Source organism: Triticum aestivum, chromosome 6D (genome assembly GCF_018294505.1).
Source record: "Triticum aestivum cultivar Chinese Spring chromosome 6D, IWGSC CS RefSeq v2.1, whole genome shotgun sequence".
NCBI lineage: Eukaryota > Viridiplantae > Streptophyta > Magnoliopsida > Poales > Poaceae > Triticum > Triticum aestivum.
In genome coordinates, this window is record NC_057811.1 from 211,499,141 (window position 1) to 211,525,595 (window position 26,455).

The window sequence follows — 26,455 nt, forward strand, 5'->3', positions numbered from 1 at the left end:
GTGAAGAACATGAGCATAAAAAATTTCTTCTCCCAAAATAATATAAGTGAAGCAAGAGAGAATTTCTTGAGAATTTTACTAACTCTCAAATAAATCTAAGTGAAGCATGAGAGCATTTCTTCAAAAATACTAAAGCACACCATGCTCAAAAAGATATAAGTGAAGCACTAGAGCAATTCCATAGCTCAAAAAATTTAAGTGAAGCATAAAGAGCAATTCTAACAAATCATAGCATAATTTTGGCTCTCTCAAATAGGTGTGTCCAGCAAGGATAGATGACACAAATTAAAAAGCAAAACAAGCAAAGACTCGTATAATACAAGACACTCCAAGCAAAGCTCATGATACGTGACGAATAAAAATATAACTCCAAGTACAATATCGATGGTCGTTAGAAGAAAGAGGGGATGCCACTTGGGGGCATAACCAAGCTTAGTTGCTGGCTTCTCTTTGGATAGTAACTTGGGGTGCCATGGGGCATCCCCAAGCTTAGGCTCTTCTTACTCCTTATTCCTTCATCCATCGTGATCTCACCCAAAACTTGAAAACTTCAATCACATAAAACTCAACAAAACCTTTGTGAGATCCGTTAGTATAACAAACCAAATCACTACTCTAAGTACTATTGCAAACCCATTCATATTTTATTTTTGCATTATATCTACTGTATTCCAACTTTTCTATGGCTTATACCCCCCCCCCCCCCCGAAAAAGTCTATAGATTCATAAAAATAAGCACAGAACACAAAGAAAACCAAATCTGTCAAAAACAGAATAGTCTGTAGCAATCTGAAAACTTCGTATACTTTTGTAACTCCAAAAATTCTGAAAAATTAGGACAACGTAGGCAATTTTTATATCAATCTTGTGTACAAAAAATTCAGAATTTTTCGTCACTTCTGTGATTTTTGAAAATTATTTTACTGGATGCAAAATTTTCTGTTTTTCAACAAGATCAAATCAACTATCACCCAACATGATCCCAAAGGCTTTGCTTGGCCCAAACACTAATTGAAACATAAAAACACAATCATAACAGAGGTATAATTGTGCAAACACTCAAGAACAGAAAGAAAAAGGCAAAAATAAAATTTATTCATTGGGTTGCCTCCCAACAAGCGCTATCGTTTTACGCCCCTAGCTTGGCATAAAGCATGGATTTAAGTGTTGTCATCTTTAGTTTCACTTTCCCTAGAATTGATTTTGTCAGGAGGTTTTGCAAAAACAACATAGAACACATTATCCATAGAAACTTTAGCACTATCAAGTTGCTTATCATCATATCCCCTTTGATTTCCAGCAATAGTCCAAGAATAGTGTTGATTAACATCATTGAAAACTTGTTGGATTATATCTAAAACAGGGATTTCCTTTTTAAGATTCTCATCAAATATTTGATTACCCCAAGCAAATGTCTTAACACATAATCACTATTATAGATAATCACATCTATAACCAGTTTTTCATGATTCATACCATAAAAATCGAAGATTTCCCTAGCTTCCCGTATTATGTAATCAAATTCATTCATAAGAACTAGTGTGGCCAACTTTTTAGCTTTGGGATTCTTTATAACGGGTAGCTCATAAAACAATCTTTGAAAGGTAGGATGGGTACGGATAATTTTTCTTCAAGTTCCAGAACTAGTTCTGAAATAGCCTCCGCATAAGATTTAGTCCTTTTAAGTATAGGAGCACTATCAAGGCTTAAATTTCCAATACATTTGAAAAATTCTTGGATACGTTCTTTTCCCATAACATTCCCTTGCCCCAAAACAAAAGTTTTAACATACAGATTGCCAGAACATCCAATTTTAGGAGTTTGGCCATCATCTGTTTCTGCCATAAACCACTCATGATTGCAAGCAAGAAGATAGATCTGACGAGAAAACAACGAATGAAAAAGAGGGTGAATACAACGGAATTTTTTTGTGAAGTTGGGGAGATGAAAATGAGAGGCAAATGGCAAATAATGTAAATTGCAAGGAGATGAGATTTGTCATTAGGAACCTGATAGGTGTTGATGATGTCTCCCCGGCAACGGCGCCAGAAATCCTTTCTTGATGGCTCGTGTCCGCGTCAGTATTTTCCCCGAAGAGGAAGGGATGATGCAGCACAGCTATGGTAGGTATTTCCCTCTGTGATGAGACCAAGGTTATCGAACCAGTAGGAGAACCACGCAACACTATGTAAATGGTACGTGCACACAAAGAACAAATACTTGCAACCTGACGTGTAAGAGGGGTTATCAATCCCTCCCGGGTAAAAGATAGATAAAATTGTAGTAGATTGGATAAATAGTTCCCACGGGAACGCGAGATAAAATAAATAACAAAAAAATGCAGCAAGGTATCACTAGAAAAAAAGACAGATCCGTGACATTTTGGGCCGAATGAATTTTTTTTCTGTCATGCTTATGACACTTCTATGACGATAATTGTGACAAAACCCGGTATCATCATAGATGTGGTGGGCTCCTACTTCTATGACAAAAAATCATGACAGAAAATGGGCTTTTCGTTCTGGGCGAGCCGGAGACGCAGTTGCATGACATTCTTTGGGCCGTCCATGACGGAAAAAACCGTGGTAGAAGCGAGGGCGAGGAAAATATCGGGGAGTTCCCGATTACGGTGGGTGGTCGGGGCCGAGCGATGCACGGAGGTTTGCACGTTTCTCTTGTACACATACGCAAGTGGGTGCAAGGCGTTGGGCTCTAACTGAACCGGGGCGAGGCGTTCACCTACTGAACCCGAGCGATTGCACTACAGGCTACGCGTTACCGAACCCGATTGATCGATCGATGGCTGTTAACTGAACCCGATCGAGCGATTCCTTCGCTATTATTGCTAACTGAAGCCGATCGAACCTGCTTCCTCTTGATGAACAATGAGCATTGTTGGGGGGTGGATGAACAGTTCCCGGTGGGGGGTGGATGAACAGGACCCCGTGGTAGTAGAGGCCGTTGCCGCTGGATGAACAGGTCCCCGATCGATCGAGCCGGTTGGGGGTGGATGAACAGGACCCCGTGGAGGGCTGGATGAATAGGACCCCATGGAGGGCTGGTTGAACAGTAGCCGGTGGAGGGCTGGATGAACAGTAGCCCGTGGAGGGGTGGTTGAACAGGACCCCGCGGAGAGGGCTAGTTGAACAGTAGCCGGTGGAGGAGCGGTGGAGGCTAGATGAATAGTGGCTGGTGGAGGCAGGAGGGGAGACGCCGTGGATGAACAGTCGCAGGTGGAGTCTGGAGGAGGTCGACGGTGGATGAACAGTAGCCCGTGGAGGCAGTCGACGATGGAGATGAACAATATCCTGTGGAGTCCCGTTTTGCAGTACGGCACACCCCTCCCGATGAACAAGACCCCCTTTTCGACCGTAGCGCTCCAACACAAGTCCGTTTCCTCCGTTTTGCGGTACGCCACACCTCTCCCGATCAACAGGACCCCGTTTCGACCGTAGGAGGTCCAAGAGAAGTCCGTTTCCTCCGTTTTGCAGAATGCCAGACCCCTCCCGATGAACAAGATCCCGTTTCGATCGTGGCCGGTCGAACACAAGGCCGTTTCCTCGGTTCTGCGGTATGCCAGGCCTCGTTTCGATCGGTTATTCCATCCAAGCCAGTTGGCTCCCGATGAACACGACGACGATGCAGTTTCTCCGTTCCGAACCAGCCATGTACACGAGCCTTGGCCGTACGTATGCGCGAGTACGCATTCGAGACCCCGCCCGTATGTACGTACGTGGCCGAATTTACTTTCTTGCACCCTTGTTGTATGTACGTGTACATGCTACGTGCGCGCCTCTGCTACGACACGTGCGCGCCTCTACTACGACACGTGCCCTTCCTTACACGGCCACGGTTCATCGCTGCAGCCTGTAGACAGACCGATCGACCAGTATGTACGTACACATTCGCGACCAGAATGACAACACTACGTCCGCTTCGACCAGGTGGGTCCCGACTGTCAGGCACTTCCTTGGGTGCGAAGATGTAGCTGGTGGGTCCCAGCAGTCAAGGGGGAAATGTTTTTTTCGCGAAATATGGTGGCCCATCCGGTGGGTCCCTGTTGTCAGGTGGAGGAATCATTATTTTCCGTGTAATAAGGAGGCACTTCCTTGCTGCGGCCGTGGACCCAGCTATCGGCCTCTCCACGTACAGTACTCTTCCGATGGAAGTCGTTCCTTGACCATGTTGACCACGCCGCGCCGAGAGCACCAGGGCGGTGGACGACGATGAGGCCTAGGAAGGGGACGACGCGGAGTCGGAGAAGACGCGGCGGTGGATGCCCACGCGGAGAGGAGTATGAGGGTTCACTGGTTCGGCTACGGTGTGAGGCTGCCGTCGCCGCAGTGCCTGGCCAGGGGTGGGAATAGTAGGGGGCGGTGAGGCCTCCGCGGCAGCACAACCGACCACGGGAGGTAGGAGCATGCAGCATGACCGGCGCTGCTTTGGGCGGCTGGAGCAAGAAGACCAGAGGTTGAAGAAGACCTATGGCCGTTGGATGGACATCGTATGGTCACTGGAGCTAGAATCGTTCATATTGACTAAGTTGACAAATCCCTTTGTCCCCGTCAACTTAGTAGGCCCACAAGTCAGCCTCCCACTATGCTGGGTCCCAGCTAGGAGGGGGAGTATTCATTTTTTTTGTGTGTAATAAGGAGGCACTTCCTTGCGTGCGAAGATATAGCTGGTAGGTCCGACCTGTCAGCGGGGGGAACATTTTTTTCGCAAAATACAGAGGCCCTTCCGGTGGGTCCCAGTTGTCAGGTGGAGGAATCATTATTTTGCGCGTAATAAGGAGGAATTTCCTTCTGTGCGGCCGTGGACCCAGCTGTCAGCCTCTCCACGTATAGTCCACGTCTGATGGATGTCATTCGTTGACCACGTTGACCATGCCGCGCCGAGAGCACCAGGGCGGTGGACGACGGCGAGGCCTAGGAAGGGAACGACATGGAGCCAGGGAAGACTCGGCAGTGGTTGCCCATGCGGTGGGGAGTACGAGGGTTTAACTGTCCGGCTAACGTCGCCGGAAAATAACAGGAGGTGTGGGTGAGTAGAGGAATGGCCTGGACAGCAATGGAGTAGGGTGAGGTGGTGCGGCCTGTGCGGCAGCATAGCCTGCCACGGGAGGCAGTAGCAGGCAGTCCCACCGGCGCTGGTTTGGGCGGCTGGAGCAAGAAAATCAGATATTGAAGAAGCAGCACGGCTAGTGGATTAACATCCAACGGTCACTGCTGCTAGAATCGTTTGTGGTCTAAGTTGACAAAGCCTTTCGTACACGTCAACCTAGTAGACCCACAAGTCAGCCTCCATATTTGTCCCAAACAGCATGCAACCTGAAATTTCTAGCCAGATTCAAATTAATTTAAAAACTGAACATACCTTAATTTAAATCCAATGAAATTTTACCCGCACAAAAACAATGAAATTTGAAATATCAAAATCCGAAAGAAAAAAATATTTTTGAACTAATTGCCTGTTTGCTGTATTTTTTCATTTTACAGCCCATTTATTATTACTTATAGCCCATTTCTTATTACTTATAGCCAATTTTCTGGGGAAAATGCATCCTTCCTCGTCTTGAAAGATTTCCGGCCCAGCAGGGCGTAGAAAAGCAAGTAGGCCTACGTTGGTTATTCTGCAAAAAAAGCTGGGCTAGCCATTTTCAGAAAGGAAAAAAACAAACTGGGCTGGTCATGTGCTAAACATATGAAATAAAAGCCTAGGCTAGATGGGCAACAGCTCCCGAACAACCCAATGGATACCCTTCTCCGTCCAAAAAAACAAAATTACCGCGCGCTGCTGGGTCCCTACTGTCATCCTCACCATGTGCATTCATGTCCTTATTCCTCTCGGTTGTTGATCATGTTGACAACACCGGAGGGCGGAGCCGCGGTGAGCGAACCAAGGCGGAGGTCGATGGTGAGGCCTCGGACAGGAACGAACAGGAGCCGGGGAAGATGCGCAGAGTTTTAGGGTGCAATGTGGCCATGATGCATGCGCGGCAGCACAACCAGCCGTGGGAGGTGGGAGCAGGCGGTCCCGCCGGCGCTGGTTTGCCTTTGGCGGCTGGAGGAAGAAGAGATTGAAGAAACACAATAGACGTTGAATGTCAATCCAATGGTTAAGGTTGGCACAATCGTTTGTTGACTGAGCCGGCACCAAGTAGCATACTTTTATATATAGGAAGAAAAGAAAAACTGGGCTCGTTCGCCTGATAACATTCCCGAAACTATGACCGTTCGACCTTGCGTCGTAACTAAAACTGCGAGGAAAATGCATTCGTCTGCCGTCCTCCTCCCAGGGAACATTCGCCACATAAGTGACTAGCACCCTTGGTTTTCAACCAAGAGGTCTTGGGTTCGAGTCCCAGGAACTCTCAATTTTTTCCTCCTTCCTTCCTCACAAAAAAAGAAAGAAAGAAAATCAAAGACTTGAGAAGGCGTACAAAACAAGCTAGTGGACCAGTAAAGAGACATTGCTGAGTTTTAGAGAAAAGAGAGACGTGCTCCTGTAGCTGGTTTGAATCCAAACCTAGACTATGACTATATATGGTGCTATGCTACTCTGCAAGTAATGAAACTGGCATATCCAACATTCGCTTCTCCTCTTCTCTACTTACTCTGCCTAGCATCAGAAGCTCTGGCTGCAGCGACCATGTCCGCTGGCTGCTCGTCCACCTGCTCTTCAGCAGGTAACAACCAGATATGTGCCAAGTCGCCACCCGTACCATCGCCTGTGGGTCTCATCACACCCCCGCCGGCACACGCACCACAGCCGGTTGCTCATTGCAACCCGCTGCCGTTGGTGTGGCGCCACTGCTGCAAATCACGCAGAGTCATCCGTCGCGTCTCAACTACAATCCTCAACCATGACCGAGTCTTCTACAAATGCGCAAATCATGGGGTAATAATATGTTTAAGTGTTGTTCTGCTGCTTTCAGTTGCTGATTTTTTTAATAGTTTGGTTGATGATCTTCCAATTTGATTCGTGCAGAAAAGGGAACATTCGTGTGATTTGTATTTTTGGGAAGTTGCTGATGTGGGGGAATGCAACTACGCTGATTATTTGGTTAGCCGAGGAATCCCAATACCAGCAGGTTGGGGAGTTGGAAAAGTAACTGAAGGAATGGCAGAGGAGGAAGATGCAGAGCAGAAGGTTAAATATGCAGTTCCTCTGATTATGGCCAAGCAACAGCTGCTAAACGGCCTTGACAGCAATGAGGAGATGAAAGAGCTTGCGAAGATAATGGGCAAAATCGATGTGCTATGTAGGATGATTGTCTCTTTATTTGTAGTGTATGTAGCACTCGTGATGTATTCAGTGGCTATGACATGAGCACTTTGCTGAAACTAATAATGAATGAAACCTGTGTTGCAGGCTGGGCGTAGTGTTGTGAACATCTAATGATGTCTATTAATGGAAATCGGGGGTATCCCCTTTTGCTCATAAATAAATCAATAGCAGAGGTCCTTTTGGTAATAAATAAATAAATTAGCAGAGGCCCTGTCGGGTCAGCTTTGTTCCCATTCAAAGACGTCGAGCAGATTGCAGTCCAACAGAAAACTATGTCATCAAATTCAAGTTTCATAGCCAAATATGTGTAAAACTAAAGAACAATGTCATCATGTTTTAGTCATCATACAATCACCAAACACAAATGTAACACCCCGGATGTAACTTTCCATATTTGTAACTCAAACTCTTGCCATTTTCGGCTATGTGTTATGATATTCCCTTCGTGGTCGGGTTTTGTTTTTTTCGTTTTGCATTTTGTTCATGTCATGTCATCATGTTCATCTCATTTGCATACGTGTTCGTCTCATGCATCCGAGCATTTTCCCCGTTGTCCGTTTTGCAATCCGGCACTCCCACGCGCACCGGCGCGTCCCTCTTATTTCTTTTCGTGAGCGGCTGTTAAACGTTCTCGGAATGGACCGAGGTTTGTCAAGTGGCCTTGGTATACCACCGGTAGACCACCTGTCAAGTTTCGTTCCATTTGGAGGTCGTTTGATGCTCCAACTGTTAACCGGGTAACCGCGAAAGCCTCTTTTGTGTGTTCCAGCAAAAAACCCCTCCAAACAGCCCAAAACCTCTCTAAGTCACCTCCATGCTCTAGGTCGTTCGATCACGATCGTGTGGGCGAAAACCGTGCTCCATTTGGAGTCTCCTAGCTCCCTCTACCTATAAAAATACCTACCCCCTCCAATATCTCGGGCAAAAACCACCCTAACCCTAGATCAAATCACCCCGCCGCCACCGGACGTGTCTGCCGCTGCACCCGGCCTCTCCCAGCCTGCCACGTGGCGCCCCGCGCCCACATCGCTGCCGGCCCGCCGAGGCCCGTGCGGGGCCCTCCCGTGCCCGCGCCGCCCTCTTCCTCGTCGCCGGCCACCGCCTCCGCCGCCCGCGCCCGCCGGCGCCAGCGCCGTCCCCCGCACCGCCGCCCGTCCCGCACCGGAGCCCGAGCCCCGGCGAGCTCCTCTCCTCCCTCCAGCCGGCCGCCCTTTCCCTCCTCCCTCTCCTGATCTCACTCCGGCGAGCCCGAGCTCGAGCCCGCGCCGATCCAGATCGGGATCCAGTAGGGTTGACTTTCTCCCCCTCTCGAATTTCTCTAAGTTCCGTAATTTTTACATTCTGTTGCATACTTCATCAAATCATAACTCTCTGCATATAGCTTCGTTTCATGCGAGTAATATATCGAAATGTTCGCCTCGAGATGCTCTTCATTTTGTTACATTATGCCATGCTCATTTGAATCCATCTTGATGCCCAAAACTCTGGTGCAAAAGTGCTATATGCTGTTACTGCTGTTACTTATCAGAACTTGAGGATTTGTTATTTTTGTTGCATTTGATGTGTGCATCTTATGGGCATGAGCTCTACATGTGTTTTGATGTACGCCATGCCATCTTTACAGAGGTGTATGCCACGTATTTTTTTGATCTCTGTGGTGACTAGCACAAGCATGCAAACTAGGCTTCGTGATGTTTCTGTTTTCAGGGACTTAGTAATCTTGCTAAGTCTGTGACTTCTGTTATTTTCTTGCTATGTATCCATGTGGCTTCAGAGAGATCCATGCTCCTTTTGGTGATGCTCAGTAAGGATGTTTTGTAGATATAGTTGTGCTCTATCCATCCATGCCCCTGTTTGTAATTATAGAGTGACATAGCATGTCTTAATCTTGCTCTACTTTTGCTATAAAATATTCCTGGCAGATTCTTAACATTATATTCAAATTTGCCAAGCTTGTTGTAGTTGTTTCATACATACTATGAACTTGATCTTACCATGGATAGGTTCATAAATATGCCATCTTGCCATAAGTATGCTTGTTTTGTGATGCATTGCTTTGTGGTGAGTGAATCAATCTCACCAAGATGCCTTCATATTACTGTTTCTGCCATGCTCTGTTTTCTGCCAAGTCCGAAACCTGTTAACGAAACTTGCTATGTTTACATGGGTGTCATCATATCTTCTGATCCTTTTTGGCTTATGGTCAGTAAGAGACTTTTGTTCTATGCATTTAGTAGATTCATGCCTTGATTTGTTATGATAAGTTCCTGTAGCATGTCGTTTTCGTGCTCTGAACATTGCTACGTGATGCTGGTTCTGCCATGTCCAATAATTTCACCAAGTCTGTGAACCTGTTATCTTTTGCACTTTTGCCCTGCTTGTTTTAACCTATTATGTTGTGATCTAGCCGTAGCTCAGTGTTCATATTTTGTCAAGCATCTCCTGTAGATTACTGCCATATGCTTTGTCGCTATGTTGCGGTGCTGTAGCATTGTTACTTGATGTATTCTAAGTGCTATCATGCTGTTAATCGTAGAATCGTGTCATTCTTGTTTTGCTTGCCATTTGCAAACCGTGCATCCGTTTCCGGTGATCTTTATATCGATTTCGACCGAAATCATCTTTCCAGTGGCATACTTGGTTTGCCAAGTTACTGCCTTGTTCATCATTTTTCTTCCGGAGCACGCATATGCATCGCATATCACATCTCGCATATCATACATGTTTTGCATCATGTTGTTTGTGCTTTTCCCGCGATTGATTGTGGTTCCATTGCTTGTGTTCTTGCTGTGGGTAGAGTCGGGAGACGAGTTCGTGAACGAGGAACCTGTTGAGTACGCTTACGAGGATCAAGCTTTCGACAACTCTGAGAACCTTGCAGGCAAGATGACCATACCCTCGAAATCACTTCTATCTTTGCTTTGCTAGTTGTTCGTTCTATTGCCATGCTGCGCTACCTACCACTTGCTATATCATGCCTCCCATATTGCCATGTCAAGCCTCTAACCATCCTTTCCTAGAAAACCGTTGTTTGGCTAAGTTACTGCTTTTGCTCAGCCCTTCTTATAGCGTTGCTAGTTGCAGGTGAAGTTGAAGTTGGTTCCATGTTGGAACATGGATATTTTGGAATATCAAAATATCTCTTGTTTAATTAATGCATCTATATATTTGGTAAAGGGTGGAAGGCTCGGCCTTATGCCTGGTGTTTTGTTCCACTCTTGCCGCCCTAGTTTCCGTCATACCGGTATTATGTTCCTTGAGTTTGCGTTCCTTACGCGGTTGGGTGATTTATGGGACCCCCTTGACAGTTCGCCTTGAATAAAACTCCTCCAGCAAGGCCCAACCTTGGTTTTACCATTTGCCACCTAAGCCTTTTCCCTTGGGTTTTCGCGAGCCCGAGGGTCATCTTTATTTAACCCCCCGCCCCCGGGCCAGTGCTCCTTCGAGTGTTGGTCCGAACCGAGCAGCCTGCGGGGCCACCTCGGGGAAACTCGAGGCCTGGTTTTACTCGTAGCTTGACTTATCCGGTGTGCCCTGAGAACGAGATATGTGCAGCTCCTATCGGGATTTGTCGGCACATTCGGGCGGCTTTGCTGGTCTTGTTTTACCATTGTCGAAATGTCTTGTAAACCGGGATTCCGAGACTGATCGGGTCTTCCTGGGAGAAGGTTTATCCTTCGTTGACCGTGAGAGCTTATGATGGGCTAAGTTGGGACACCCCTGCAGGGTATTATCTTTCGAAAGCCGTGCCCGCGGTTATGAGGCAGATGGGAATTTGTTAATGTCCGGTTGTAGAGAACTTGTCACTTGACTTAATTAAAATACATCAACCGTGTGTGTAGCCGTGATGGTCTCTTCTCGGCGGAGTCCGGGAAGTGAACACGGTTTGTGTTATGCATGAACGTAAGTAGTTTCAGGATCACTTCTTGATCATTTCTAGCTTGCGACCGTTGCGTTGCTTCTCTTCTCGCTCTCATTTGCGTATGTTAGCCACCATATATGCTTAGTGCCTGCTGCAGCTCCACCTCATTACACCATCCTTTCCTATAAGCTTAAATAGTCTTGATCTCGCGGGTGTGAGATTGCTGAGTCCTCGTGACTCACAGATTCTACCAAAACAGTTGCAGGTGCCGACGATGCCAGTGCAGATGACGCAACCGAGCTCAAGTGGGAGTTCGATGAGGAACGTGGTCGTTACTATGTGTCTTTTCCTGATGATCAGTAGTGGAGCCCAGTTGGGACGATCGGGGATCTAGCATTTGGGGTTATCTTATTTTCATTTGGATTTGACCGTAGTCGGTCTATGTGTGGATTTTGGATGATGTATGAATTATATTTATGTATTGTGTGAAGTGGCGATTGTAAGCCAACTCTCGTTATCCCATTCTTGTTCATTACATGGGATTGTGTGAAGATGACCCTTCTTGCGACAAAACCACAATGCGGTTATGCCTCTAAGTCGTGCCTCGACACGTGGGAGATATAGCCGCATCGTGGGCGTTACAAGTTGGTAATCAGAGCCATCCCCGACTTAGGAGCCCCCTGCTTGATCGAATCGCTGGCGTTGTTGAGTCTAGAACAAAAATGTTTTGAGTCTTAGGATTATATATATCGGAGAGTAGGATTCTTTTTACTCCTCAGTCCCTTCGTCGCTCTGGTGAGGCCTCCTGACGTAGAAGTTTTGACTCTTCTCTCCTCAAATTTCACTAAAAAAATTTTAGGATCACGCGGGTATCTTAGAATCGTTCCGATGGTTTTGTGACGAGAACATTGTTCTTGGTGCCTCCTGACATTTAGGGGTTGTGGCAGTGTCCCGGGGAGTTGAGCTCCGAGGTGTTGTCGTCACAATTTTATCGTTGCAGTTCTGGAATACCTGAGTTTCGCCGACATCGAAATCTCTTTTATGCAGTTGTTGGTGAGATCACCTCGACGCCACCCAGTACTGGGGCGGGAGTTCGGGAGTATTGCCATAACTCGTATAACGGATGCTTTTCGAAGGTTGAGGTACACGATTTCCGAAGGTTTCTTGGTTATGTGTTGACGGATGGATACAGCTGGATCTAGGGATTGCTAGTTTGGGTGATATATTTTGTGTCCCCTGTATCCCCAACACCAGATTGCATAACCAGAAAGTTTCGGGAGTTTATAAGTGGGAATTCAAGTAGCTCCTAGGATATCTTTCCGACAGACGCATGATATGAGATTGGGGTTCGACGTCTAGTGGTCCGCCTTTCCACGGTTGGTTTTACAGTGGTCTCGTAGTGTCTTAAAGAGTCCTTGGCTATGCCGACTCGGGGACGCTTCGTATGTCATGTGCACTGCCTTGTACATGATGGTGCTGTACGATCGAGCCCGTGTGGGCCCCACCACGAAAACTTCGGACGAAATCTCTATCATATGTTTGTTCCGGCTTATTCTGCAAGCCAATACTTTGTTTTGTTTTGAATTGTGGTATTCGAGTTGCTTCGAAGTCAAATGTTGATTCCATACCTTTTTCTAAGTGGCTTCTCAACTTAATGGAAGTGTGATGATTTACTATGGAATTCATTCGTTCATCCTCGTTCGAATGTTTATTGTGAAGACTATATGTTGCAATTTCTATCCGTTGATTCAACTTGTCTATTTGTCTATCAAGATGCTAACGGATGTCACCCTCTTCAGGATGGCTCCGCCAACGCGTCAGAATCCGGAACGCAATGAAGGGAGTCAGGCGAACCCTCCGCCACCACCTCCGCCTCCGGAGGCATGGCAAGCTATCATGGCAGCCACCAACGCCAATGCTCAGATGATTCTGCAACTCTTGCAAGAACGCACCCAAGGGCAAGGCAATCAAGGAAATCAAGGCCAAGGCAACAATCAGCCTCACTTCGCTACCCTCAACCAGTTTCTCGCAAATCAGCCCAAGTCTTTCAGCTACTGTGCCGAGGCCACAGATGCCGATGATTGGCTCGTGGACATCAACAAGCATTTTGAATGTAGCAATGTCAGGCCTGAGGACTATGTCAAGTTCGCTTCTTTTCAGCTCAAGGACCAAGCTGCTGATTGGTATCAACAATACAAAGATTCCAGAGGAGGTCGTGTGATCACTTGGACTGACTTCTGTCGGGACTTCAAAGCGCACCACATTCCACAAAGTGTTGTTGAGAGCAAGCGTGAGGAGTTCCGCAATCTCAAGCAAGGCAACATGTCTGTGTATCAATTCAACATCCAGTTTCAGAAACTTGCTCGCTTCGCTAAACAAGACGTTCCTGATGAAAAGAGCATGATCTATCACTTCAGAGGTGGCCTTAGAGAGGATCTGCAGTTAGCTCTCGTTCTTGTTGAGCCTACTCAGTTTGATCAATTCTATAACATGGCACTGAAGCAAGAGGCTGCTCAGCTCAAGTGTGAGGCTTCTAAGAAGAGAGTCAGGGACGCAGTTCAGTCTTCTTCTTCCTCACTAGTGGCTGCTAAGCAACAGAAGTTCTGGTTGCCTCCTCCTCCTCCGTTTCGTCAGCCTTACCAGCAGAAGAACAAAGGTGGCCATGGATCTTCCCACTCTTCCAACTCTGGTTATCAGAACAAGTCTCAGAATCAAGCTCCAAAGTCGAATGCTCCTTATCATCGTCCACTCTCAGAGGTGACTTGCAACAAGTGTCAGCAGAAAGGTCACTATGCTAACAAGTGCTTCAACCAAAGGCGCCTTCCGCCTCCTCCTCCTGTGAGATCTTCCAGCAATGCAGTGGTCAAGCATAATCCCAAGTCTGCAAAGGTGAACATGATGAATGCAGCTCAAGCGGAGGAATCTACTGATGTGATAATGGGTAATCTCTCAGTTAATGATATTCCTGCAAAAGTCTTATTTGATACTGGTGCATCGCTTTGTTTCATGTCAAGACCGTTTTTTGCCAAGCATGATTCACTTGTTCACATTGGGTAAACCCATGGATGTCGTTTCTCCGGGTAAACGTTTGAGTTCTAGTTTGGTGGTTCCGGATGTTTCCATCAAGATGGGAAACTATAAATTTCTGTCTTCTCCAATTGTTCTTGGTGACTCGGATATTGATCTTATTCTCGGGATGGACTGGCTTTCTAAGCACAAGGCTCAACTTGATTGTGCTGCCAGGGAAATTCAATTGACACACTCTTCTGAGGATGTGATTATTTATGCCGCTCGTGATGAAACCATTCGGTTGTTTTCTCTCAATGAGAAGGGCGAATTGAATGCCATCTCTCAGATTCCAGTCGTTTGTGAGTACCAAGATGTCTTTCCAGAAGAGCTTCCGGGTATGCCTCCTCACCGGCCAGTTGAGTTCGTTATCGATCTTGAGCCTGGCACTGAACCCGTTTGCAAGCGTCCATACAAGCTTGGACCCAAGGAGCTGAAGGAATTGAAGAAACAGCTCGATGAACAAGAGCGTCTGGGTTTGATCAGACCGAGTTCATCTCCATGGGGTTGTGGTGTTCTTTTTGTCCAGAAGAAGGATGGCACGGACCGACTTTGTGTCGACTACCGTCCATTGAACAAGAAGACAATCAAGAACAAGTATCCACTTCCCAACATCAATGAGCTATTCGAGCAACTTAAAGGTGCTAAAGTATTCTCCAAGCTTGACCTTCGTATGGGTTATCATCAGATTCGCATTCGTGAAGAAGATATTCCCAAGACAGCATTCAGAACAAGCTTTGGTTCTTATGAATATACTGTCATGTCTTTCGGCCTTGTCAATGCTCCTCCAACATTCTCTCGGATGATGAATTTCATCTTCAACCCCTATACCAATGAATTCGTCCTGGTGTATCTCGATGATATCTTGGTCTTCTCCAAGAATAAGAAGGATCATGCCAAACATTTGCGATTGGTGCTCGACAAGCTCAGAGAGTATCAATTTTATGCGAAGTTTTCCAAATGTGAGTTTTGGCTTGATGAAGTTCTTTACCTTGGTCATATCATCTCTGCCAAGGGCATCGCTGTTAATCCCGAGAAGGTGTCTGCAATTGTGAATTGGGAACCTCCTCAGAATGTCAAGCAGCTTCGCAGTTTTCTTGGTCTTGCAAGCTATTGCCGAAGATTCGTTGAGAATTTCTCTAAGATTGCAAAGCCTCTTTCCAACCTCCTCCAGAAGCATGTGAAGTATGTCTGGTCTCCTGAGTGTGACGTTGCTTTCAACACTCTCAAAGAGAAACTCGTCACAGCTCCTGTCTTAACTCCTCCTGACGAATCCAAGCCATTCGAAGTTTTCTGTGATGCTTCTCTTCAAGGTCTCGGTGCTGTGTTAATGCAAGAGAAGAAAGTTGTGGCCTATACCTCTCGTCAGTTGAAGCCCAACGAAAAGAACTACCCCACTCACGATCTTGAGTTGGCGGCAGTTGTCCATGCATTAATAACATGGAGACATCTCTTGTTGGGAAGAAAAGTGGACATATTCACCGATCACAAGAGTCTCAAGTACATCTTCACTCAGCCCAACCTCAACCTCAGGCAAACTCGATGGGTCGAAATGATTCAAGAGTACAATCCGAGTATTGAATATACTCCAGGCAAAGCCAATGTCATTGCAGATGCTTTGAGCAGGAAGGCTTATTGCAACAGCTTAATTCTCAAGCCATTCCAACCGGATCTTTGTGAAGCTTTCCGCAAGCTGAATCTCCAAGTTGTTCCTCAAGGCTTTCTTGCCAACCTCATAGTCTCTCCTACTTTGGAAGATCAAATTCGTGAGGCACAACTCCTGGATACCATGGTGAAGAAGGTGAAACGTGGTATCGACAAGGGTCTTTCCAAATACAAGTGCTATCGCATTGATGACAGAGACACTTTATTCTTCGAGGACCGGATTGTGGTTCCTAAAGGTGATCTAAGGAAAGTCATTATGAACGAGGCGCACAATTCTCTTCTTTCCATTCATCCTGGAAGTACGAAGATGTACCATGACCTCAAGCAGTCGTATTGGTGGACTCGAATGAAGCGAGAAATCGCTCAATTCGTGAATGAATGTGATGTCTGTCGAAGAGTGAAAGCAGAACACCAACGACCAGCTGGTCTCCTCCAACCTCTTGCTATCCCAGAATGGAAGTTTGATCATATCGAAATGGACTTCGTGACTGGATTTCCCAAGTCCAAGCGTGGAAATGATGCTATCTTCGTTGTCATCGACAAGCTTACTAAAGTGGCTCATTTCCTTCCAATCAAAGAATCTATCACAGCAGCTCAGTTGGCAGAGCTATACACCTCCAGGATTGTCTCCTTGCACGGCATTCCACAATTGATTTCTTCAGATCGTGGAAGCATCTTCACTTCTAAGTTCTGGGACTCCTTCCAGAAGGCCATGGGCACCAACATTCGCTTCAGCACAGCTTTCCATCCTCAAACTAGTGGCCAAGTCGAGCGAGTCAATCAAATTCTTGAAGATATGCTCAGGGCTTGTGTCATTTCCTTTGGCATGAAATGGGAAGATTGTCTTCCATATGCCGAATTCTCCTACAACAACAGCTTCCAAGCGAGTTCGGGCAAGGCCCCATTCGAGATTCTCTATGGCAGAAAGTGCCGTACTCCTCTCAATTGGTCAGAGACTGGTGAACGCCAACTTCTTGGCAATGACTTAATCACAGAGGCTGAAGAAATGTGTAAAGTCATCCGTGAAAATCTCAAAGCCGCGCAATCGCGCCAGAAGAGTTACTATGATAGTAAGCACCGTGATGTGGCTTTCGAGATCGGAGACCATGTCTACCTCCGCGTCTCTCCAATGAAAGGCACTCGTCGCTTCGGTATCAAAGGGAAGCTTGCCCCTAGATACGTGGGTCCTTTCAAGATCATTGGCAAAAGAGGCGACCTCGCCTATCAACTTGAGCTTCCTTCCAACTTCGCGAACGTGCACGATGTGTTCCACGTGTCACAGCTTCGCAAGTGCTTCAAGACGCCTGAGCGCACCATCAACTTCGAAGAGATTGACCTCCAAGAAGATCTGTCTTATCATGAGCACCCCGTTGCTATTCTTGAAGAAACTGAGCGCAAGACTCGCAACAAGTCAATCAAATTCCTGAAAGTGAAGTGGTCGCACCATTCCGACCGAGAAGCCACCTGGGAACGCGAGGACCACCTCCGTTCCGAATATCCGGAGTTCTTTCAGTCCTAGATCTCGGGACGAGATCCTCTCGTAGTGGTGGAGTGTTGTAACACCCCGGATGTAACTTTCCATATTTGTAACTCCAACTCTTGCCATTTTCGGCTATGTGTTATGATATTCCCTTCGTGGTCGGGTTTTTTTTTCGTTTTGCATTTTGTTCATGTCATGCATCTCATATCATGTCATCATGTCCATCTCATTTCCATACGTGTTCGTCTCATGCATCCGAGCATTTTCCCCGTTGTCCGTTTTGCAATCCGGCACTCCCACCTCCTCCGGCGCACCCCTCTTGTTTCTTTTCGTGAGCGGGTGTTGAACGTTCTCGGAATGGACCGAGGTTTGTCAAGTGGCCTTGGTATACCACCGGTAGACCACCTGTCAAGTTTCGTTCCATTTGGAGGTCGTTTGATGCTCCAACTGTTAACCGGGTAACCGCGAAAGCCTCTTTTGTGTGTTGCCGCAAAACCCTCCTCCAAACAGCCCAAAACCTCTCTAAGTCACCTCCATGCTCTAGGTCGTTCAATCACGATCGTGTGGGCGAAAACCGTGCTCCATTTGGAGTCTCCTAGCTCCCTCTACCTATAAAAATACCTCCCCTCCAAAATCTCGGGCAAAAACCACCCTAACCCTAGATCAAATCACCCCGCCACCACCGGACGCGTCCGCCGCCGCCGGACGCACCCGCCGCCGCACCCGGCCTCTCCCTGCCTGCCACGTGGTGCCCCGCGCCCACATCGCCGTCGCCCCGCCGAGGCCCGTGCGGGGCCCTCTCGTGCCCGCGCCACCCTCTTCCTCGTCGCCGGCCACCGCCTCCGCCGCCCGCGCCCGCCGGCGCCAGCGCCGTCCCCGCGCCGCCGCCCGTCCCGCACCGGAGCCCGAGCCCCGGCGAGCTCCTCTCCTCCCTCCGGCCGGCCGCCCTCTCCCTCCTCCCTCTCCCAAGCTCACTCCGGCGAGCCCGAGCTCTACCCCGCGCCGATCTGGATCGGGATCCAGTTGGGTTGACTTTCTCCCCCTCTCGAATTTCTCCAAGTCCCGTGATTTTTACATTCTGTTGCGTACTTCATCGCATCATAACTCCCTGCATTTATCTCCGTTTCGTGCGAGTAATATATCGAAATGTTCGTCGCGAGATGCTATTCATTTTGTTCCATTATGCCATGCTCATTTGAGTCCAGCTTGATGCCCAAATCTCTGGTGCAAGAGTGCTATATGCTGTTACTGCTGTTACTTATCAGAACTTGAGGATTTGTTATTTTTGTTGCGTTTGATGTGTGCATCTTATGGGCATCAGCTCTACATGTGTTTTGATGTATGTCATGCCATATTTACAGAGGTGTATGTCATGTATTTTTGTGATCTCTGTGGTGACTAGAACAAGCATGCAAACTAGGCTCTGTGATGTTTCTGATTTCAGGGACTTGGAAATTTCTCCAAGTCTGTGACTGCTGTTATTTTGTTGCTATGTATCCATGTGGCTTCAGAGAGATCCATGCTCCTTTTAGTGATCCTCAGTAAGGATGTTTTGTAGATATAGTTATGCTCTATCCATCCATGCCTCTGTTTGTAATTATGGAGTGCCATAGCATGTCTTTATCTTGCTCTAATTTTTCTATAAAATATTCCTGGCAGATTCTTAACATGATATTCAAATTTGCCAAGCTTGTTGTAGTTGTTTCATACATGCTATGAACTTGCTCTTGCCATGGATAGCTTCATAAACATTCCATCTTGCTGTAGGTTTGCTTTATTTGTCATGCATTGCTTTGTGGTGAGTGAATCAAGCTCACCAAGATGCCTTCATATTACTATTTCTGCCATGCTCTGTTTTCTGCCAAGTCTGAAACCTGTTAACGAAACTTGCTATGTTTACATGGGTGCCATCATATCTTCTGATCCTTTTTGGCTTATGGTCAGTAAGGGACTTTTGTTCTATGCATTTAGTAGATTCATGCCATGCCTTGTTTTGTTATGTTAAGTTCATGTAGTATGTTGATTGCTTGCTCTGAACATTGCTACCTGATGCTGGTTCTGCCATGTCCAGTAATTTCACCAAGTATGTGAACCTGTTATCTTTTGCACTTTTGCCCTGCTTGTTTGAACCTGTTATGTTGTGATGTAGCTGTAGCTCAGTGTTCATCTTTTGTCAAGCATCTCCTGTAGATTACTTCCATATGCTTTGTCGCTATGTTGCGTGTTGTAGCATTGTTACTTGATGTATTCTAAGTGATATCATGCTGTTAATCGCAGAATCGTGTCATTTTGTTTTGCTTGCCATTTGCAAACCGTGCATCCGTTTCCGGTGATCTTTATATCGATTTCGATCGAAATCATCTCATCTTTCCAGTGGCATACTTGGTTTGCCAAGTTACTGCCTTGTTCATCATTTTTCTTCCGGAGCACGCATATGCATCGCATATCACATCTCGCATATCATACATGTTTTGCATCATGTTGCTTGTGCATTTCCCGTGATTGATTGTGGTTCCGTTGCTTGTGTTCTTGTTTGGGTAGAGCCGGGAGACGAGTTCGTGAACGAGGAACCTGTTGAGTACGCTTACGAGGATCAAGCTTTCGACAACTCTGAGAACCTTGCAGGCAAGATGACCATACCCTCGAAATCACTTCTATCTTTGCTTTGCTAGTTGTTCGTTCTATTGCCATGCTGCGCTACCTACCACTTGCTATATCATGCCTCCCATATTGCCATGTCAAGCCTCTAACCATCCTTTCCTAGCAAACCGTTGTTTGGCTAAGTTACCGCTTTTGCTCAGCCCTTCTTATAGCGTTGCTAGTTGCAGGTGAAGTTGAAGTTGGTTCCATGTTGGAACATGGATATTTTGGAATATCACAATATCTCTTATTTAATTAATGCATCTATATATTTGGTAAAGGGTGGAAGGCTCGGCCTTATGCCTGGTGTTTTGTTCCACTCTTGCCGCCCTAGTTTCCGTCATACCGGTATTATGTTCCTTGAGTTTGCGTTCCTTACGCGGTTGGGTGATTTATGGGACCCCCTTGACAGTTCGCCTTGAATAAAACTCCTCCAGCAAGGCCCAACCTTGGTTTTACCATTTGCCACCTAAGCCTTTTCCCTTGGGTTTTCGCGAGCCCGAGGGTCATCTTTATTTAACCCCCCCGGGCCAGTGCTCCTTCGAGTGTTGGTCCGAACCGAGCAGCCTGCGGGGCCACCTCGGGGAAACTCGAGGCCTGGTTTTACTCGTAGCTTGACTCATCCGGTGTGCCCTGAGAACGAGATATGTGCAGCTCCTATCGGGATTTGTCGGCACATCGGGCGGCTTTGCTGGTCTTGTTTTACCATTGTCGAAATGTCTTGTAAACCGGGATTCCGAGACTGATCGGGTCTTCCGGGAGAAGGTTTATCCTTCGTTGACCGTGAGAGCTTATGATGGGCTAAGTTGGGACACCCCTGCAGGGTATTATCTTTCGAAAGCCGTGCCCGCGGTTATGAGGCAGATGGGAATTTGTTAATGTCCGGTTGTAGAGAACTTGTCACTTGACTTAATTAAAATACATCAACCGTGTGTGTAGCCGTGATGGTCTCTTCTCGGCGGAGTCCGGGAAGTAAACACGGTTTGTGTTATGCATGAACGTAAGTAGTTTCAGGATCACTTCTTGATCATTTCTAGCTTCGCGACCGTTGCATTGCTTCTCTTCTCGCTCTCATTTGCGTATGTTAGCCACCATATATGCTTAGTGCCTGCTGCAGCTCCACCTCATTACACCATCCTTTCCTATAAGCTTAAATAGTCTTGATCTCTCGGGTGTGAGATTGCTGAGTCCTCGTGACTCACAGATTCTACCAAAACAGTTGCAGGTGCCGACGATGCCAGTGCAGATGACACAACTGAGCTCAAGTGGGAGTTCGATGAGGAACGTGGTCGTTACTATGTGTCTTTTCCTGATGATCAGTAGTGGAGCCCAGTTGGGACGATCGGGGATCTAGCATTTGGGGTTATCTTATTTTCTTTTGGATTTGACCGTAGTCGGTCTGTGTGTGGATTTTGGATGATGTATGAATTATATTTATGTATTGTGTGAAGTGGCGATTGTAAGCCAACTCTCGTTATCCCATTCTTGTTCATTACATGGGATTGTGTGAAGATGACCCTTCTTGCGACAAAACCACAATGCGGTTATGCCTCTAAGTCGTGCCTCGACACGTGGGAGATATAGCCGCATCGTGGGCGTTACAACAAATCAACATACGTAACAAGTGATGTTCGCACAGTAAAATAGTAAACAACACATTCATCGGGTTTCAGTTGTGATAGCAAACACAATTTCACATAGTAGATAAAAAACGTGTTTTAACAGGCAAATACGACAAAAGTAATCTAATCATCATCCGCAGCAGCAGCGTCAACATCTTCTCCATGTGTATCAGTCTGAATCTTAATTCCCCACAGTGTCATCTTCTTCTTCATCCTCAATGTCCTCGAACGATGGCTTCTTCTTGATCAACTCTTGTATGTCCACAACACGACATGCAATGTTTTCGCCAGCGTCATTTGCATGATGGTTCTCAACGATATTAGGAACATCTATGGAATCTTGTACATCAGGAGAAGTGTAAGCATCATCTTGTTGTGCAACTTCATTAATCGAATTCCTCTGCTCAAACCTTTGCAATACTCTCCAGTCATCGCTACGTGCAAATGTCTCTTCCAAAAAAATATCTGTGTTGCTTGATTTGCCAAATAAAAGGCTCGTTGGTCTTGTACGCCGCCTTGACATTGATGGATTTGAAATAATCATCAGCTCTGGGTTTTCCGATCCTGGAAAACAGGTTATACCAACGACAACACAACAGAACCACGCACCGATGATCCTCAAAACTGGAGATATACTGCAACTGAACAATGTCTGTTATGTTAGCATACATTTCAGTTGTCTCTCTGTCGTACGTATCCGTGCTCATGATGGCACTGTTTTGTGTCTTCCTGCCTTCATCGCGTGCAAGGGTGTTGTAGCGCACATCTCCAACAACGCAAGATTCATAATGTCTTACCCGAGTATCAGGACCCATTGCTAGTGCATAAAGGGCACCATCAACTGACTGCACATCCTCCCACATCTTCTTAACCTATGGTTAGAAAATAGACAAGCTGATCATCTTATGTACTCAATATATTAAAAAAACTGACAGTGCAATTCAAAAGCTTACATGGCTCTTGAACCATTTCGCAAGTCCTGCCATAACCAGTTTGTCAATGTTTCTTGGATTTTGCGGCAGTAACTCCTTTTTGTAGATGCTGCACAACATAGTGATCGCGTCAAACATCTAAATATATAAGAATGTGCTGCAATTTTAGTAGATTACGATGTATAAGCTTCAATACTTAGCACTTACTTGATATAAGGTGGTATCTCAGGACAGTTATTCAACACATACCAAACAATTTTTTCCAAATCTTTAGGTTTGTCCTCTTGTTGACTCTTCCCAGTAACTCGAACAGAATAATCGTGAACATTGAGCCCGGGATTGTCTTCACCCACCTCTTTGCTAAGCTGATCAGCTGTTTCACTGTATTTTGAGCAGAATGTCAACGCTTCTGTAGCAATGTAGGCCTATGCAATGGAACCCTCGGGTCTAGCTCTGTTCCTAACATAGCCCTTGAAAGTGCCTAGCCGCCTTTCAATAGGGTACATCCATCCATACTGTACTGGACCTCTAAGTAGTGCCTCATCAGGTAGATGAATAGCCAAATGCCAATGGAACCCTCGGGTCTACCTCTGTTCCTAACATAGCCCTTGAAAGTACCTAGCCGCATTTCAATAGGGTACATCCATCCATACTGTACTGGACCTCTAAGTAGTGCCTCATCAGGTAGATGAATAGCCAAATGCACCATCACATCAAAGAAGGCTGGAGGATATATCTTCTCAAAGTCGCATAGGATAGTTGGTATCTTGTCTCTAAGACGCTCCAAAGCATCTATCCTGATATTTCTACTGCAGAGTTCCCTGAAGAATTGTCCCAAATCTGCAGCTGCTCTGTATAAGTCAGGGAGGCCGTATCCTCTAAGGATAACAGGTAAAACCCTTTGAAGTAGGATGTGGCAGTCATGAGTTTTCAACCCTTGTACCTTGTTTCCATCTACACTGACTCTCCTTTCAAGGTTGGAAGAAAATCCATGTGGGAATCTCACACGTGACAGGACCTCGCAGAATTCTTTTCTTTTTACCTTGTCCAAGGCGTACACAGCTAGTGCCATATCCCGTGGTTTACCTTCATCTTCCACGTGCAAATCCTTTCTGATACCCAGGTGTGTCAAATCAATCCTAGATTTTAAGGTATCTTTCGTCTTGCCTTCAATATTAAGAAGTGTGGCGATAATGCTGTCACATATATTTTTCTCGATGTGCATCACATCAAGATTATGCCACAGATCCAAATCTTTCCAATACTCTAAGTCCCACAAAGTGGACCTGCGGGTAAACAATAATCTCTCTTCTGCCCTCCCATGCTTCCTTTTCCCACTACCATTACCAGGATGGTTTCCCGGGTTAATATGCCTGACCTTCTCTAATTCCACTTGCAACTCATCAGCGGTGAGCCTCTTTGGTGCATCACGGTTTTCATGCTTTGCATTGAACACATATCTTCGGTATTTTGTAGGATGCGGCTTGTCCTTGGCAAGGAAACGGCGGTGCCCAATGTAATAGATCTTGCTAAGTATTGCGTATGACATTAGATTCCTGTCACAGCGAACACATGCATTGTAACCATGTGTCATTCGCCCTGACATAGTGTCCAAAGCCAGATAATCATGGATGCACCAAATTATAACAGCACACAGAAAGAAATCAGCTGGTGGGCTGCTATATAGGTCTCGAGTGAGAACACCCCTCCATAGCTGTTGAAGTTCCTCCACAAGAGGCACCATGAATAAATCAAAATCCTTTCCAAGACTTTTTGGACCTGGAATGAGCAAGGCCGTCATGTAGTTTGATTCTTTGGTGCAGACATTTGGAGTCATGTTGTAAGGGATAACAAGCAATGGCCACATGTTATATGTGGCGCTTTGGTGGCCAAATGGGTTAAATCCATCTGAAGCTAAGCCAAGTCTAATGTTTCTCGGGTCAGCAACAAACTTTTTGTGTTTCTGATTGAAGCTTTTCCACTCACTACCATGAGATGGATGGCTCATTATATTCTGATCTCTGTACTCCTGGTTCCTAGAATGCTAGAAATACATCCTCTCTTGTTTCAGCATCATGAAAACAACCTTTGCAATCTTGGTATAATTGGAAAATGTCTCAGAACATTATGAGGAATCCTCTTCACAGCATCGCCATCTTTCCATCTTGATGATTTGCATTTCGGGCATTCACTTAAGTTGGCATAATCCTTCCGGAACAGAACACAATTATTCTTACAAACATGGATCATATCATATCCAATTCGAACTGCACGAAGGAAATTCTTCATTTTACTGTAGGTGTGTGGCAGCTCAGACGCATCTGGGAAAGATTTGCGGAAAGCAGTCAACATCGCATCGAATGATTTTTTGGTCATCCGCTCAGATGTCTTCACCTGAAGAAAGGTGACCATAGCTGAGAATACTGACAACTTATTTCCTGGGGTGACAGCCACATTGCATTGTTCCAACATGCGGGCCCACCATTTTTCTCTTGCAGGTGAAAGTTCACGAAATGCACGAGCATTTCGTAGCATTGTTTCAATGTTGGTCAAACTCACTGGCTCCGCCACCACCACCACCTCCTCCTCCTCTTCCACCTGAGCATCAGGCAGATCAAGATGGTGATCTGTTGCTTCCATGTAGTCAGTAACATTGACGTTCAAAGCTTCACCATGATGAACCCACCTAGTATATGTGACCAACATCCCATACAAGTGTAGATGATTTTGCACAGTTGATTGGGCTCTTGTAACTGAATTCATACAACTGCTACACGGGCAGAGCACATCTGATTTTGGACCACCGTACTCAGCTCTGATAAAGTTCATGAAGTTTTCAACCCCCTCGACATATGCAGCGGAGAATCTTCGAGCAGAAGTTATCCAAGTCCTGTCCATCTGTTAGACATACAAATTAGTTCTTCTACTAGATATTACAGGAAAAACATATATGCTTTTTTATGAAGTCCAGAAAAAATACCTAGGTCGATGTCTAAAGCTATGGCAAGATATTTGGACAAGCAGATCTAAGTAACGAAATATATGTAAAGCTTTCAGCAAAAAGATTTGAGTGCTAAATTATGGCAGGCTGTTTCATCAGTCAATGAGGCCGAGCACACAGCCATCAAACTATCGAAGGCCATCACAGCAACAAAGATGGAGTATAAAACGGTGTTGAGCTATTTCACCTAACAGATTGGCTACTAGACCATGGCAATCTACGTCACAATAAATATATGGTAGGATACTTTAGCAACTAATCGGGCTTGGCATGCCATCTCAACTAAGCATATTGAGTGCGGAACAGGGAAAGGAAGCTTCTTAAGCAGAGCATATTGATTGTAAACTACTTCGACAAACAGTGAGATTAACAGCGTCTATCATCTAGAATTCAATGCTACACCGACATGCACGGGGCCTCTGTCTAGAATGCGCGTACCGTGGGAGAAGCTGACCGCCGTGCGTCTCCACACGAACATCGCCAGCGGTGGCCATGCTGACCGCCGTGCGCCTCCACAAGAATGTCGCCAGCGATGGCAGCGCGGCTAGAGGACGGCAGTCTACGAGAGCATACAGTGGGAGTGAGAGGATCTCCGTGCGTCCCCTCGATGAACCGCGGCGCCGAAGTATCGGCGCGGCGGGGAGGGCGGCTTTGGCGGAGCTAATGGAGTGGAGGGGGATGGGGGGAGGGGGTATGGGGAATATTATTGGCTAGTTGGTCGAAGGGCGGTTGAATTTGGGATTTGGGGGGAATTTTTTTTGGGGGGGGGGGGGATTTTCGCGCGGTGGGCGGGGGGGAGTTTGGCGTATGGTCGGTTTCTCCAAGTGAAGTCCCACGTCTCATTGAAGAGGCAAGCCGAAGCACGTTCATTTTTGTGAGCCGTGTGCAGGACCGAAC